Source organism: Adiantum capillus-veneris, chromosome 14, assembly GCF_014529385.1.
Source record: "Adiantum capillus-veneris isolate H3 chromosome 14, ASM1452938v2, whole genome shotgun sequence".
Lineage (NCBI taxonomy): Eukaryota > Viridiplantae > Streptophyta > Polypodiopsida > Polypodiales > Pteridaceae > Adiantum > Adiantum capillus-veneris.
Genome location: NC_140944.1, coordinates 34,638,957 through 34,649,965, shown reverse-complemented (window position 1 = coordinate 34,649,965; position 11,009 = coordinate 34,638,957). Strand labels below are relative to the sequence as shown.

The window sequence follows — 11,009 nt, the reverse complement described above, 5'->3', positions numbered from 1 at the left end:
AGAAAGGAATCGATGAGAAGGGAAACGTAAAGGATAGGGCACTTATTCTCCGATTCCCGAATATAGAAATAAGAAAAGAATGAAAAGTCAGGAGCTTATTCATGGTTGGAATGCTGAAGAGGAGGAGTATGCCTTTCGATGCACAAAATGTAAGGGCTAGATTCAACAGAAGCAACAAATGTCAAAGGCAAGACTCACTTCTATGTTGTAGCAATAGTAAATACTTTCTTCACCTTGTGTACCTCGACTTTAGAAACTTACAGCTGGCTAAGATTTATTGTTTCATGAAATATTGCATTGTTACATGCCTTTCATTTCTCACTTTGCAAATCAGCATATCAATTTTTGATGCAAATGTCAACATGCCGTAGTTATCTATTAGAGTTATAGTCCTTTTTGTAAATGCTTCTTCCACGAACTAATTTTATCTTCATGATTGTGTCTTGAAGGGGGATCCAAGAAATTTTGCAATAGTTTGTCACTGGGATGGATTCCAGGCTGCAAAAACTAAACAAAAGGAGGTTGGAATTTTGGATATGTGCATTGTCAATGCAAGAAAAGGTAGCAAAATTGGCCCTCTACCTCTTCTTTTCATTCCATTCAGCTTGATACAATTAGAACACAAACATGTAGACATTGTACAATACTTTTTGACCCCTCTCATGAACGAGCTGGTATCTTCTTTTGTGGATGGGTTTATGGTGCAATATTGCTACCCGACACAGCTCATTGCAAATGGGCTTTTTGATGATCAACAAGGTCAATGCAGGTTGCGAGCCTTACTAATGTTTTGGACAGGCGATCACCCTGCACAATGCAAGCTGGGATTATTAAAAGACGGCGGAAAGAATGGTTGCCATAGAGATTGTCCACTAACAAGTAGGGTGGACCAACAAGGAAGAATTCCTTTTTATGTTTATGACCAAAACAGATTACAAGGTCGGTATCTGGACCCCAAAAGGAAGATAGACCAGATGTATGAAGCTATAGGCCTTTCAAAACGGGAGTCCACAAAGAAAGGAAAAGAGGACAAACTTGCAAGTGCTGGACTTTCAGGTGTATCTTGTTTATGGGTCTTGTATGAGATTTATGGATTTGATATCAGCAAGGATTTGGTTTTTTCTGTTATGCATATTCTTGCATTAAATCTTTTAAAAAAGTATGTAAAGAGTCTTTTTGATGTATGAAGCAATCAACAAAAGAAACTCATAGATACACGTACACAAGAGGCTATCTTTGCAATGCCAAAAAGTTTCAAGAATCAAGGGCGGTGTCCTTCAATCAACCCAAGCCAGCATCATAACATGTTTATAGCTGAGGAGTACCAAAAGTTTGTGATGTGGTGTCTACCCCATATATTGAACACAGTGACAAGCATTAGCAAGGAGATGAAGGACCTTGGAATGGTGTTAATAGATATTGCTCATATCTTCTACAACTATACAAGGTCTCATGGATGGTCACAAGAGGATCAGTTTAAAGTGGCAAAAGAGTTACTATTATCATGGCGGATATTGTCAGAAGATACTTTTGGACCAAATGCGTCGCCCTTGGAGCATGTTGCTGGTAAGAAGAAGTTTAATTTGACATTCTCTTTTCACAAGTTTTGAAGCTCTATGATATGTTTTTGTATCTTGAGTTCAACCAGCTAATTTGTTTTCAATGTGAGTGTGCCTATAGGAAATGCAGAGATGCTCGATGACATACTACAATTTGGTGGACATGATGGCATGTGGTGCTATAGATATGAGAGAGCTGTGAATGGGGTTGTTGCCATACCCACAAACAACAGGGCAAACGAAATGACGTATGCTCACCATCATAGTAGGGTTCTGTTTACCAAGATGAGACAAAATATAAAGATGGAAGAAGATGGCTAGCAACCACAAGAACGACTATTGGTGTCTATGCATAGATGTTTGCAAAAGCCAGAGGGCACTCTATTTGATAAAGATCTTAGTAGCTCATGTAAAGAATGGCACAAACAAGGTGTCCTTGTTGAAACTTCTGAAAAAATAGCACTAGATCTTTTCCAAGTATGTGGCCTTCTGGATCCTTGTCCATGCAAACAGGTTTTGGATGAACAGGGGGTGCTTGTGGGTCCCAAAAAGAGAAAAATCACGTCTATGACTGATTTTGAGAGATCATATCTTGAATCATTTGGAGGTCTGATCTATTTGTCCATGAACTTGCTATGTTTAGGAAGGTGTTTTTTAAAGGAGAAAAGTACACTGTCAATGAAAATGTGATAGCCTATTGCAGCCAGCAAGAAGGTATTGGAATGTGTCAGATTCAAGAGTTCTTCTTTCATGAAAGCCACAACAGAATTGAAGTATTCTTTGTGGGAAATTTTGGCAACAATGGAGTAGGACTGGATGGTTTTCCAAGGAATGAAGTCTTGCAATTAATGCCAATTTCCAATTTGAAGCACAAATGTTTTCTTCTACCTTGTGGTGAAACTGGAGACCACATTATCTATGAGATGCAAGATAATACAGTTCAAAATGGCTTAGTAAAGCTTGGATTTCCTGGTTACCCTCCACTGTGGACAATATGTGGTGACATCGTTTTGGCGAACCTACAGAGTGATTTAAATAACCTCCAACATTCAGTTGTGTGGGATGTTTTCCATCAGTCATGCAAAGTGAAATTGGGAATATTGAGTAGGATCACGGAAGATGAATGGGAGGTCGTTAGGGAGGAGGACATGTGGAGGGATTTGAATGTGTGTCTGAAGGTCTTGTCAGGCTGGATTCCATTAGGAGCTAGAAATGTGAACGAGGCTCGAGGTACATTATTCAAAAGGACTCGCGTCATGCACGAAGAAATCTGAAATGGGTAAGATATATTAATAGTTTTATGCTTTGTTGCTAAGGTATCTACATGTCTAAACGTGATAAGATAATCTTTTTTACTTTACTAACTAATGTATGCAAGGTTTATACTCCTACAACTTCTATCTAAGCACATCTACTTGGTTGTTAATGTGAGTATATGTATTTGCATTTGTCAGGTTTAATTTTTGGATAAAGGCAGATGACTTTTCACATTGTGAAAGAAAAATGACCAATTGTTTTTTGCTTTTTAATTGCGTTGCAGGGGTCGTTACTCACATCATTGTAGAGTTGGAGATTATTACCTGTACTTTGAGGGGCCTCAACGTAGACATTGTTAGTTCATGAATTTTTTTTTGACTGGTAAGCGAGACACGTCTTATTCTTTTTTATGTATGTTTAAGCAACGGCTCATTTTAGTAGCTATTCTCTTTCACGATTGTATAGTCACCCAAACGCTCCTTGTATGAAGCTTCATTGCTCTCGATTTAAGCTCTTGTTTTGACTTTCATAGAGATAGTTTGGATAAAAAAAAGTGGACCTACTTTCTTATACAACAATTTGAAGAGATGACTTTGAATAGTGTGTGATAAATGAGGCAACAACTATTTTAGCTAGTGCAAAATTAGTTCAAAAGGTATGGATGCTAATTTTTCAAGAAAATCCACCGGTTTTCCCTCCTCCATAGGGCACTCTGGCATATACCTAGCCAAGGAAAGCTCCTTCCAAGGCTCTGCGTCTGGAAGGAGCCCTTGAACAATGAGCTTCCCCACCATCACCCTACTTCATGGAGCAAGATTGATAAGGCCGAACCGCTCGAAGTAGGCGAAGGGATGATCGACCAAGCCATGTTGGCTGGAGTGGACTGTCCCTATCTACTGAACCATAGAAATTCTTTGATAAACTGCTGAATTTGTCTCATATAAGAGCTTGACAAAATCTAGCAAAAGGTAATGTACCACATCATAGCAAGGAAGACCTGATTGGCCGTCGAGAACTCCAATGTACTAGCTTCCTCCTGATGCTTAGGAGGAGTGGGGCTATCTGTTGCTTTGGTGTAAAAACCTAGTCGACTTGTCAGCCAAGTACTGAAATCTAGTCCTTGGGAGGATCCATCTTAAACCATCCCATGGGAACCACTCAGTATTGGCTGCCTCTTCCATTCAAAAATCTACCTTCTTGCACCGATTGATTTGGGCTCACAAAGCAATACAATAAGCCTCAAGGAGCCGCTCCCTGTTCCTCAGGTTGGCCTCTTGGCAATCCAAATAAAGAGTAGTATCATCAGCAAACTCTAAGCCCAACAACTTTTCTCATAGCGGCATATGGAGCCCTTGAAGGTCCGTGTCTTGAGCCCACAAAAAGCTACTCAAAGCCTCAGCGAAAAAGGGAAACCTAGATGTCTAACAGATCGTGTCAAGTAAATCTTGGCTCTCTTCCGCTAGCTTTTAGCACCTGGCTACCTGGATTGGAATATATAGCTTTTGTCAGAGTTTTGGGGGTCATCTCTTGGGTTTCCCATCTAGATGTGGTGAGGGAGGGCTTCATTGTGGTTGTGCCTAGCATTGAGAGGTTTTTTTGAGGTTCTAGGAAGTTTGGGGTTTGTACTAGATTTTGTCGAGCAGCGCCATTGTGGACTTGAGTGTGGGCACCCTATTTTTTATGCTATCACTCTTCATATTCCCATTATTAGCTGGATCGTGAAATATGATTGAAGTCGGGCATTTTGTTTGCCTCCCTTTAAGAGAGAGGGGGTGCCCCCCCTTGTGGCGTGTTGGCAAAGTAGTGTAGCCTTATTTTCTTTCTTGTTTAAAAGAGGTTGCCCCGTAGGGCTTGTCCCACTCTCTCTCTTTATCTTCTCCTTCTCCTCTCTCGGTTTTTCTCTCTCCACTTCTCCTCTCTCTCCCATGCTTCTTCACCGTCCACCAACACTTCCACTGCACTCACGAGATGACATCAGAGCTTAGGCTTGCCCACGTCCAGTGCATTTGGTGGACGAGGGGCTGTTGGGCTGCGTTTTTCAAGCCAACAGGAGGGCGACTTGGAGTTGGGTTTTTGTCTCAAAGAAGGCTTGGATCGGTGTTTTGGATCTTAAGGGGGACTGGTCGACCTCTGATGCGTTTTTGTTGCAAAGAACCCATGTGTATTTGCATTTCTCAGCCAGTAAGAGATCAAGGAGTGTTGTTGATTTTAGTGAAGGATTGGATGAGATGTGTGTTGCGTTCTTAAAGATTGAAGGTTGTTTGAGTGCGACTATTTGGGCATGGTATCTCTGTAGATTTTCAGCCAGCCAGTTGGAGTGTTTTGTTCGGTAGAGGGGCTGATTTGGACTAATTTCAGCCCGTGTAGTTGCCCTTGCTAAAGAGGTTGGAGATCCTATTTGATGGGAGGTTGCTTGTAGCCTAGGACCCCGGTTTGCACCTATCTACGAAGGATTTCTTTGCTGCCTTGAGGTGTCGTGACGATGCCATCTAAGAAGGAGGAAATTGCAAAGAGTTCTTAAAATGGCAACATTGAGATCAAGATCTGAAGAGAAGTGGGCGAAGTTTTGGAGTAGTTAGAGAAGTCTACTCATGATGCAAAGTTGTCAGAGATGGGTGAGAGTTGCTGGTGTTTCCGCAAGACCAAGAGCTTGATGCTACCAACTACAAGGATTGGAAGCTGCTTATGGGAGGCGGTTGGAGAGTTATGACCTTATCTCGATGGTGCATGACAAGATTGGCAGGACAAAGGCTCCTACAGGGATATCTTTCTCTTCCAAGGAGTTGGAGAAACTTGCTGAGTTTCAACGATCTTGGGATCGACTTAATGCCAGGATCCAGTTATTTATCTTTCTCAACTATATGAGGCAGGCACTTGCGCTGTGCCCCAGGGTTGGAGTATAGCTAATGTGTGACAGATGTTGAACCACTTAAGGAAAATCTACAATAGCATGAGGCCTCCTCACACCGTCCTCAATTGTTGGAACCACAGGTTCATGGTCTGAGAACTAGGAACATGCCAAAATAGCTATCTAGTCGCCATTGGTCCCCAAAAACGTGAGCATAGGAGCAATCTATCCGGGACATGTTCACCCCTCTATAGCGCTTGCTAGAGCGGGAAAAGGCCAAATTCTTAGATGTATGGGAGCCTCATGTTTCCATACATATGAGAACCGCATAATCCTTTGAAGATGCCATAGGTCTGAAACCGCAAAGTCCTTCGTAGTCTCTCCTAAGTTTCAATCTCACTGTCTGTAAGCATACTGTGGTTGCTCCCCATTGTGTTTAATGGATCCTCTAGCATGTTGAAGTCACCCCTAACTAAATAGTGCTCAATGTTCAGCAAAGCGTTTGCATTGGTCGTCCATAAACGTGCTTGTGTTCTAGCATGGTTGTGAGTATGAAAATTTAACACACTAATGAAGTCTTCTTGAAAGCGCATAGTCAGCCACTTGTCCCTACTTGCTTCAATAATACCCCCATTCACAATAGAGACCCGCAACGCGTCTGTAATGACTAAACATACCCCTCCTTGTGAACATGACTAACCAAATTTTACTGACCAAATAGTCTCTTATCCTCTAGCAAGCATCAAGCCACACCTCCTAATGCGACTCTCACATAATGATGCTCTTGAATTAGGATTATATCAATGCACCCTCCCACCAAACATTTGTGGCTCTTGTGCCTCAAAAGTACCGCATAATGTGAGGCCCTCTCAATGCTGACACATTGCATGAGACAATGCTCATGAGGAAGGCACGAAGACTGAGGCTACTACCACAACAAGTAATGCAATCTTCCACAATGGTGTGAATGCAAAGTAGTCCCAATCCGCGTGCACGTGCGATAGACACTCCAAGTCTTTTCTCCTCCTAGCCTCTTCAATAAAGTGCATCTGAAACTGCTGAATCATAAGCCTAGTATTCTCGGCCAACCCTTTAAGCCTCTCCTCAAGCTAAGAATCCTTTTAAATACGTACATAGTAGGGGTCGCTTTGAGGATCCGCTATCATGCGCATAGACAAGTATTGAAAATTGGAGCCATGCGGGATCGTTAGACCAAAACCAGCTAAAGTCCAAAAGGTCTTTAGAAGGCCAGTCATCCACATATCGGTCATGTCTTGATAAAGCTGCAGACTCTCCATGGTCTAGTCCTGTTAGCTTCAACCACACAAAGGAAAGGAGAAGCCAATCGCTGAGTCCAATGCCTCTAGCCCTCTAGCATGTCCTAGGAAGATATGGACTTTGATGGGTGAGGGTAAGGTAATTTCCTTTGTCTTGCTAAGAAACCGAGTGAAGTAGTAGTCAAAACACTCTCCTTGGCGACTCATGTCAAAGCTGACCAACCCCTCAGGAATAGCATCAATAAGGGAAATCTTAATGTGTACCTTTCTATGCATAGCGTCTCGATGTGGAAGAGTGGTATAGATACTGAGTCAAAGATCCACTCAAACATTCTAGCATGAGAGGCAGTCTTGCATTAGGAATTGGAGTTCTAATAGGGAGAGGGGAGTGAGGCAAAACAAGGACTGTTGTTGGTGGGCCAAGGACAGTAGAGGTAGAAGCACAGGGCGATGAAGACAACTAGGCGAGAGCAATAAGGACTCGTGGGAGTGTTGCATTATCATATGAAGTGGCAGCAGCTAGTGTGGGAGTATCAAGATCCTTGCGAGGTTATTTGCTTACAGAGATCACTTGGGGAGTTATCTTTGGGTAGACTTCTGCGACACTTCTTTCATGTGACATCAGAGTTCGATCGCATTTTGAACGCTGGCTGTCCTCTCTAAAAATGCTAGCAAGCTGGGCGCTTCTCGACAAAAAATGCACCATCTTTTAGTGGTGGCCAAGGAGAGATTGCTAGGAGGTGTCACCGGAGGGGATGCCAATCTCTGATACTATGTCAAAGTAGAGAGAGAGAGAGAGAGAGAGAGAGAGAGAGAGAGAGAGAGAGAGCAATGAGTAGATAAGAATTCACTAATGGAACATGGGATACTTATATACCCTCGACTATTTTTTCACACTCCAATATCATGTCAAATAAGTGTAAAAATACAATTACGATGAAATAAATAAGTAGGATCTCAATGAGACATCCATCATAAATTATGTCGACATGCACATTGTATTGCCTTCTAAATAGAATCACTTGATGTTTAATGTAGTTTTTTTTTAAAAGCTTACCTTTGTTGTCTGAACCATGTCTAAAAACTAAATAATTCTCATGTTTTGTTTATGTGCAGGACTTTTATAAGGTTGAGTATTTTTGGACGTTTAAACTATTGCCTCTATATTTGTTCTCTTATGATCTAAGTTGTGAATGATTGTGAGTATAACATAAGTTTAAAGTTGACTTAAGTTCATTTGGTACTTAACTTTCTTTACATGTTGTTTCTATCAATTGTTATGGTATCGAGAAATGATCACTTGTTCTAAATGTTAATTCATGGCTAGCTTTTGAGATTCAAAGTAAATAGAAGCTTTAGTTGAAGAGATTATTTCACGACAGAAAATTGCATAATATCCTTATGGCTATTGTTTATCAGTTTTTCAATTTAATTTTTTCTCTTGGCTATTGTTTATCAGTTTTTCAATTTAATTTTAGAATTTGTTATGAAGTTTGATTATCTCACTCAATAAAAATGTGAAATGTATCTAAGAAGATTGTGCCACCTTATAGATATTCAAGATAAGTATTTTTATTTTTATTTTGACATTCAAATTGATCAAAGCTTGTGTACTTTCTTAGAAGAAAAATTTGATCACTTGAATAGCTTACAATGTAAATCTTGAAGTCTTAATTAGATTGAATTTTTTTTAATTTAATGGAGCTAATTCTATCAACAAGACATCCATATGATGAAAATATCTAGCAAGAGTGAACTCATGAGAAGATCATAATTAGGTTCTTTTTTTTCTAGTTTTAGTATTTGCTATAAGATCAAGGTTTTTTTACATAAGAGGAGCATAGCTTTTATAAATGTGCTCATTTATGTATTTATTTTCAATTGTCAGTTACACTAATAAACAATAAAAACATTTTTGTTAGAGTTATTTTTTCGCACCGTATTAATTTGGTGAAAAAGGGATTTTCTTTTGAGATGGTTCTCAATCATGATTTGTTCTCTAGTATATAAGCTTCAATCTTGTACACCAATCTTTCATCGAATGAAAAATACTTAAAGTTACGATCAAACCATGTAGTTTTTGAGCAAGAAAGAAAAATACTTAAGTTATAATCAAACCATGTAGTTTTTGAGCAAGATAGTTAATTTTTGTTTTTACAATCCAAAGAGATGTTCTCAACTCGAATGTCGATTTGCAATAATCGTTCATAGTTAATGTTGGGATTTGGGTTAAGCGAATTTTGAAATTTTCCTTTTGATCCACGCCATTTGAGGCATTCTTAAGCTTAGAGATAAAGTGTATCTTATATTTATTATAAGGTCAATTGTGTAGGTTATGCAAACCTTGTAGGTAGCTTCCCTAGTTTAGAATGCAAAGCTTCATTTGATTACAAATATGAGATTTTTAATCATTTTGAGTTTAAAAAAACCCATCTTACAGTTTGTAGCAATCACTAAAATGATCATGTATTTGTAACAATTGTAAAGAATCACTATATTGGAGGTAACAAAAAATGATAAATTTTTAATTTGTATTTGTTTGCGGACATATAAATGCTAGTAGAACACATGTTTAGAAGATAACAAATGTAGTTAGGGTAAAAGGGTCAAAAACGTGATTAATTCTTTTATAGGGATTTGCATGCCTCCAATAATATAGCAAAATTGGCACGAGTATTAAAACGTGTAAAGGGGTGTGCCGGGTTGGTTAGCTCAATCAATCCCGACTTCGGACCATTGAATCATATGTTCGAGCTTTGTTGGCGAAATTTCTCGTTACGTCCTCCGACCATGAATGTCACAACCATTTTTGTTACATGTGAAAATCAATTTTGTGCTGTACTTCCTTTGTGTAATACCAATCGTGCTCTCTTTTTCTACTTAGAGAACAAACGTGAAGCTTTCATTTGTGCTGTTACGCGCTAAAAATCATGCACCAAAGACGAAGCAATTAACAATCGAGCTTAGGTAGCCTCATATTGACCATTTTATCCTAATTAAAAAGGAATTTTTTTGTTGGTTGAATTTAAATTTCTCTTTTGTTATTTATAAATAAAAAAACTCTACATTTACATAGGTGTAAAAGTGCTTGAGAAAGTGACATTTCTTAAAATAAGAAATCCTTAGTTTCTTATGGTTAGAAAGTATTCATCCATAGAAAGTGAAAACGTATGGATTAAAGTTTATGTTAGAAAGTGCACATTTTCATCATGCAAAAACTCTACTTATGATGAGAAATTGTTCATGCATAGAAAGTGACAATTCATGATTTGAAAGTGTATAGTAGAAACTACACATTTTCATCATACAAAAAAGTTTCCAGTTCATGGTAAAGTAGACTTTCTTATCATCTTCTTTTTTTACAGAGAGAATACAAACTCGTGAAAGTGCTCTTTTTAGTTTTGCAAAATGAAAACATTTTACTACTCATTAAAGTAGTATTTCTTAGGTGCACAAATTCCATAAATATTTCTCATCATAAGAATCGATCTAAAACTCCTGGTGGAGACATTAACTCATGTGGAAGGAACTTTAAGCTAAATGCTTGATTGCATGGGCGCTCTTTGATGACGAGCCTTGGATATGTTCTTCTACCAAACGTCTAACCTTTGTTCTGGCATTGCAGCCTGCTTTCCTCAATTGAAACTTCTCATGAATGCTTCTTGCGGCGCTATGAGGTCCCCCCCTTGTAACGTGATGAGAGCCCTTTCTCAGCCTCGACTGAACCTGCCCCTTTGTAATTGCCTCTTGTGAGCCCACGCCAAAGCCCAGCTTCTCATGCTTTTTTAGTGCTCCTCGAGCCTCCTCCCATTGAGGTTTATACTCCAACTGAAGCTCTCAACCCTTCGACCTTGCCCTGTCTTTGTCTGTCAATAGTTCCTTACTGGTGCTCGTCGTCAGACGTCCCTTTCAGAGAGCCCCGCCTTTACTTCAAGCTGGCCAAACACCTGCGGCTTCTGGCCCAGCAGCGTTCTCAGAGCCCACCGTTTTCCTGCTCATGGCCGTTTCTGCAGCCCCTTGTTAGCTCCCAAGCTTCTTGCAGCGCTATATTGAGAGCCTTACTCTCAC

At 39.7% G+C, this 11,009-nt stretch overlaps 1 pseudogene; it reads left to right on the top strand.

Moving 5' to 3' along the window:
* The first annotated feature begins 1,304 nt into the window (after positions 1–1,304).
* On the top strand, positions 1,305–2,833 carry LOC147442206 (uncharacterized; annotated as a pseudogene).
* The last annotated feature ends 8,176 nt before the right edge of the window (positions 2,834–11,009 follow it).